The 6,000-nt window shown below is 42.6% G+C and overlaps 1 pseudogene; it reads left to right on the forward strand.

Moving 5' to 3' along the window:
• LOC130572964 (H(+)/Cl(-) exchange transporter 6-like) overlaps positions 1-5,448 on the forward strand; it is a 122,359-nt pseudogene extending 116,911 nt beyond the window's left edge.
• Positions 5,449-6,000: the final 552 nt, after the last annotated feature.

Raw genomic sequence — 6,000 nt, forward strand, 5'->3', positions numbered from 1 at the left:
GATGATCTTAAAGGTCATTTCAAATCTAAGTTGTTCTATGATTTTATGATTCTGTTCTTTGACCATACAGAGAAGACTGACTACAGTTTTTAGCAAGAAAACTAAAAAAAAAAAAAAAAAAAAAAAAAAAAAAAAAAAGGGAAGCAATTTTGCAGGAAGAAAATGTTCAGTCCTTGGCCTGAATCTTGCAGACATCCCTGCATATTTTACCAGACACTTGCTGTGTTCTTTCAGGCTTCTCAGGAATGTCTCTAGCAGCAGCACTGTAGGCAGTGTGTCATCCAATGTGAGCATCCTGGAGGAAAATGCAGGTCCTGCTCTGCACAGCTTCCTCCCCACAGATGGCTGTTACTTTACTTTTTCTGCTCAAGGTTAAAAGAAGGACTAAGGGTCAGTATTTATACTTCATTATTTAATTTTTTTTTAGTCTGCAATATTTCTAAGCAAGTTTTCACATTTTTGAAAATCCAATAAACTAGAGAGATAATAGTTCTACTCTGGTTTACTCTATTCACACACTATGCTTTTTACTTCAGATCCTTATGAGTCTGCCAGAGGCAATAAGAGGAAAGGCCCTTTCTGAGAGGCAGAGATTGCAGATGACCTCATGCTGAGGAGACAGGATGCAAAGCACAAAGCTTCTGAGGTACCCACGGGGCACCATGTGGAACTTTGGCAGGTTTGTGACACTTCTGTTTTGATTWGCAATATAGAGGGTCTATATTCCTGGAGTTTTCTGGCAAAATAAACATTTTAAAACACATATTCTGGACTCAGTAAAAATTAGGTGTGCACATTTCAAATCAGTTWTTCTTTCAGCACAGACTTTCCAGGACATACAACTGCATTCTTATATTTTCAGTATTCTCTACGAGATGATTACTCAACAGTCAGTAGGCAAAAGAGTTTTCTGTTACTGAAAGTGTAGCCACCTAAGTTGATTAATTGAATGTCCTTCAGGACACTCACCATTTTAATACATATGTTGAGAAAAATCATTCACAATCCATTCTACATTGGGGATTAGGCTAAAAGCAGCTCCAGCCTTCTTTCTTATGTAAATATAGCAGTTAGATCTTTCCCACTTTTCTCTAAAGACAGTCTGTAATTTGTTGACAAATTGGCACTTTAGCTAGTGTTCATGGTTCYTGCAAGTGTGAGGATGAGAACTGATCTTTATCTGGCCTAGACCATGTAGCAGTTACAATAATGTCTAGTTTTACTAGATAGTRATATTACAAATAGGTCCTTAGTAATAAACTGGTTATTTGCTGAACAGAACTGGCTGCTAATTACAACCCGATGTCGAATATAATGCCAAGTACCTATTCTCAGTATTAGCCCAGAAGGCACTGGTTTCCAAAAGATAAAAGCTCTTCCAGTAAATTCAGTTGTGAGACTAGTCCTGGAGATGAATGGCACCAGGCAGCAGCTTAAAAAAGCTGTGGTACCTCCTCCTTAATCATTTGTATGTCTTTTTCCTTAGATAAATGAGGGGTTATTGACTAACACACTTGGGAACATAAACTCTGTGAACTACTCGTTGAGTTTAAGTTGATCTTTGTGGGGATCGGTCACGAACTAGAAAGGCAACGGCATCATACATTTTACAAGATGAGAAAAAAAGTAAATATTACTAAATAGCTCTGATGCCATGGAAAGGGCAAAAGGTTATGAAAATTATTGGCTTGAGGAAGGAGTCATGTATACAGAGGGATGGAAACACTTGGCTAATAAGTGTGTGGCATTCCATGGCTGTGATATCAGAATTCCCAATACCRGGCGACTTCCCTTTTCTGAAATCTTTAGCAAATGCCTAAATTTCTCACAGACAAAGAAGAAAATCAAATATAAGTAGGAAAAGTTTTTGCACTAGAGAACAGCATCACTATTCAGTTGCATGGACAGTCAATGTCCATGACTCCTCAGTGCAGGTTAATATTTAAGGATCCCAAAGAAGACCACTGCATCTTTGTATATCTGCATCTTTTGATACATTTTTCTCTGTTATTTGGGCTGGACCAATTAAAAAGGCCTATGGTTCTTTAACATAAAGGAATGAAACATTGATGACTAATTTCTGCTCTGTTTACTGCCATCTATGAGTTTTATTGTGTATTTTCAATCACCAAGTTCCTTAATACTCTGTATTTTAAGGAAAAGATCTTGTGGTTTTATTTTGTAGACATGCTCTGGCTGGGTATGTATCTGCTAGGATTAGTTGTGAGGCCTATTTCATACATCAGTATACTGTAAAATATGCTGCTCTCGCCATCTGGCTGCTCTGAATCTTGATGTGCAACCCTAAAAGGAGACCTTSRACATAGCAGCTCCCTTTTGTGTCTYTTGCCTCTTCTGAACTTCAGTCACTGCAGAAGCCTTACAGAGAACTGCACTTCATAATAGACAGAAACAAGGGATTTTGCAAATTGTCGTTTTTTGGTTATGTTTGTTTGAATTAATTTGTCTTGGATAGTACTGTTGCACGGTGATGGTACTACAGAARATGCTTTACCTGTGAGAAGGCTGTAGGCAGAAGGGCCTTAGAGGGAGCCTTTGATGTCCCTACTACCAAAGTAAATTCAAGCCTGTCCCCATTTAAGCTTGTACAGAGAGAAGCATCTAAAAATATCAAAAGTGTTTTTTAATTCAGTGCATTGATGTGGATAGGAAATTATGCTCTGTTAGCATGGACAGACATGCTGTGGCTCTGTTTCCCGTCTAAGAATAAGAGGTTTCACCTTATGGTCATTTATCCTGTTTACTTAGTGCCACTTCTCAATATTCCACTCACTCATTTTGGAATTGCTCAGATACTGACTCTTCCTCTGAAATGCCAGTGAACCTTGAAAAAGGAAAAAAAAAAAAAMCACAAATGAGTAGCAGTTTTACAAAGCTTTATATGTGAGAATCACCGGTCCTGCCACTTCAGCCACCTGCTGCTTGGTGTGGCACTGAGAACAAAAACCTCGCCCTCAGCCCCCGTGGGTTCTTGGTTCAGGCAGCTGCAGTGAGAATTCCTCAGGCAGTCCAGCAGTGCAGGCTGCCAAGGTTCATCTCCTGTGTGCTAACCTACAGGGCCTCTGCGTGTGAGAAACATGAAAGTGTGACCCCTTTCCAATGGATGATCTAAGGAAAATTACATAAATGAAAATACAGCAGAGTCCGGTCATCTGTGGTTATAAATAACTTCTGTTGTTTGGTCAGCTGGAATCACACAAACATGCTATTGTTAGGGGCTGCAAGTGTGTGCATACACATTTTGAAATGGGAATGATGTAGAAAATGAAAGGAGTGATTAACCAGATAAATGCTTGGTGTCTGTTTATGCTGGCCRTCTAACAGATGGGCACATGAAGACTGGCAGTGGCATTGGTAATTTGACCCCAAGCCTTTACCACATGCCCAGCTCTGTGGAGTGCTGCTTTGACTGACTGACTTGCTAGGGAAAAAAGCATGAAGCCAGGACTTCTAYAGACATCCCTTTAGGGGTAGGAGTTGGATTAGAGCAGGAGAGTGGAGGGGGGAAGTGGGAACAGCAGAAATAGTTCTTACTATTGGAGAAGGAAGAAAGTAAGAGCCTTGCATCTCGGGTCAGCTTTTTTTTCTGTTTCCCCACCCTTCTTGTGAACAATAAGTCCATTTGCTATCTCCTTTTCCTTCCTTCCCCTTCCCTCCCTGCAGTACTTGGCCTGGGAATGGGGTGAAGGGGGCTATTTGTGGTAGGACCCACAGCAAGCCAGAGGTTGGAGGTCCTTTGTAGCCTTGGCCGGGGAAGGACTTGGGGGAGGCTGCTTCCAGCCACCAGCTTTCTAGCCTGGAAGGARTGGAGTGAGGAGTGTCTCTGGTGCACAGCGAAGTAGATGAGCAGTTAAACAAGCCCTGGAAAGCCAGGGGAGTGTGTTAGGGCTGTATGATAAGCCAGGCTGGTGTCTCAGTGAGGGAATTGCCAGACTGAGTGATGGACAGGCCCTTGGTGCAGGCTCTGCAAACATTGCCTATCACAGCGAGATCAGCTTTTGCTCTGGGAAGATATCACCTAAAGCAAGAATTAAAAAGGTTGCAAAGTGTGTTCAAGACTTCTCAGATGTGTTACAGTAGGATGCCACATGCTCTAATTAAACAATGCTGCCTGTACATCACCTTTTGTGCCTAAAAGCACAGACATTCCTCATTGCTTCCTAAGAACTGAGGGAGACAAAGCTGGATGCTCCAGGAAGTTTAGCAAGAACCCAAGGAGACACAAAGGCTGCCTTTTTAGAAAGGGGCAAGATAGAGAGAATAAGCAGATTTGGCCCCAGGCGATTTATATTTGTTCCCTTCTTCCTTGTGCAAATATTACTCTGGTCTCTTAATTTTGGCGTTTCTGTCCTTGCCTTGCAGACCTGTGGAGTGGGAAGTGAAGGAGGCAGCCCAAAGGCACCACAGCCAGAAGAGAAACAGGAGGAGGATGTGGAAATAATTGGAAATCCCTGGGTTCCAGAAAGTCAGCAGAGAGCATGCCAGCGCCCTGAAGCTAAGGAGGGACCTGGGAGAGGGTGCAGTTTGCATGTTTGGAAGGAGAGAGGGAAGTGCGTGTTAATAAGGCAGTGTGAAGGTCTGTGAACTGAGGAGAGGCATTCGAGGTGGGAACCGCACCCTGTCTCTAATTCCCTCATCTAATCTGGCTGCAGCAGGAGCCCACACAGAAAAGCTTTTTCAATCCCCTTACTGTCAGCCGTCTCCACACTGTTTTTGGGCTCTGCAAATGGCTAAAATGCGAAGCAGGGGGTGGTGTGTGTGTGCTGTGTTTTGTGTCAGGTTAGAAAGCTTTGAAGTTCAAAACGTGTTTTTAGAATAAATTTCCTCATGTTGTGAAGAACAAAGCAGCAAATTTGCTACCTGAAACAGCCCCCATATCAGTTAAATTATCAAATGCAAATGGCTTATTGGGGTAATTCAGGAAAAAACCCCAAATGACTTCTTAAGAAACAGGCTATACATTTAAAAGATTTATATTCTTCTCACTCAAGAACAGTGCATAAGCAATATGGATGTTCCCAGCTCGACTCTTGACAAGGTTTTTATCACACTCTGACGGTGTCAGAGAGATCTCCTATAGGCTGAGCAGAAGAATTTTACCTTGTTCTGCAGGATGCTTGGCTGGAGCAAAGAAACTCTTCCATAACCCAAGATTTCAGCAGGTTATTTCATATGTCAGTTCTGCCCGTGCATAGGGAGTGAAAATCACCCTCCAATGCTCCTTCCTGGAAAGTCCTCTGGAAGGCAGGGGAACTTCCCAACTTTAGAGTRCTGCCAAAACATCCTATTTCTGAAGTCTCTTCCAGAAGAAATGCTTTGTAGGACTATGCATTTCCTTGGGACACTCATCTGGGAAAAATTAGGATAATTTCTTTAATCAGGCRTTGTGGTTGGAGTAGGGAGAATCGGGGAGCCACATGACCTCTCTCTCTCTCATGCCTGTCCTTTGCGGCTGTGTAGGACAGGGGGAATCCATCCTATACTAACACACTGTTGCAGGCTTAGGCAGCCCAATGAACCATTCTGTTTGCCCTCAGGCTCCTTCAGCTTACTTGAAATCAAGCAACASAGCCACTTTCCTGCATGGAAGCTGCTCAGCAGGAGAAACAGGGAAGAGTTAGCAGCTGCTTTGAGCTCTCCCCTTTTGCATCCAAGCTGCATGCTGGCCCTGAGGTGCAGGGAGGGGGAAAGGATGATGGGAGGCAGCTGGGGAATGTGATGCCCTCTATATCCTTCCTGTAGTGACAAGCCTTATTCAAACACTTCAGYTTAAAAAGCTCAGAGTGCAGCTCCAGGAGAATGCTTTCAATTCATAATCAAATATGGGGCAATAACAGATGGATAAAACAAACAAATGTGGGAGAGGATGAGGTACATACTCAAACACTCTGGAGTATGTTCTGGGAAGAAGACACCCACTTTCTACATGTTATTTCTCATTCAGGGAAATCTATGGGCAAGTGAACTTTAGGACCTTCT

This window comes from Malurus melanocephalus, unplaced genomic scaffold, assembly GCF_030028575.1.
Source record: "Malurus melanocephalus ecotype Western Australia unplaced genomic scaffold, MMel_1.1 scaffold_46, whole genome shotgun sequence".
NCBI lineage: Eukaryota > Metazoa > Chordata > Aves > Passeriformes > Maluridae > Malurus > Malurus melanocephalus.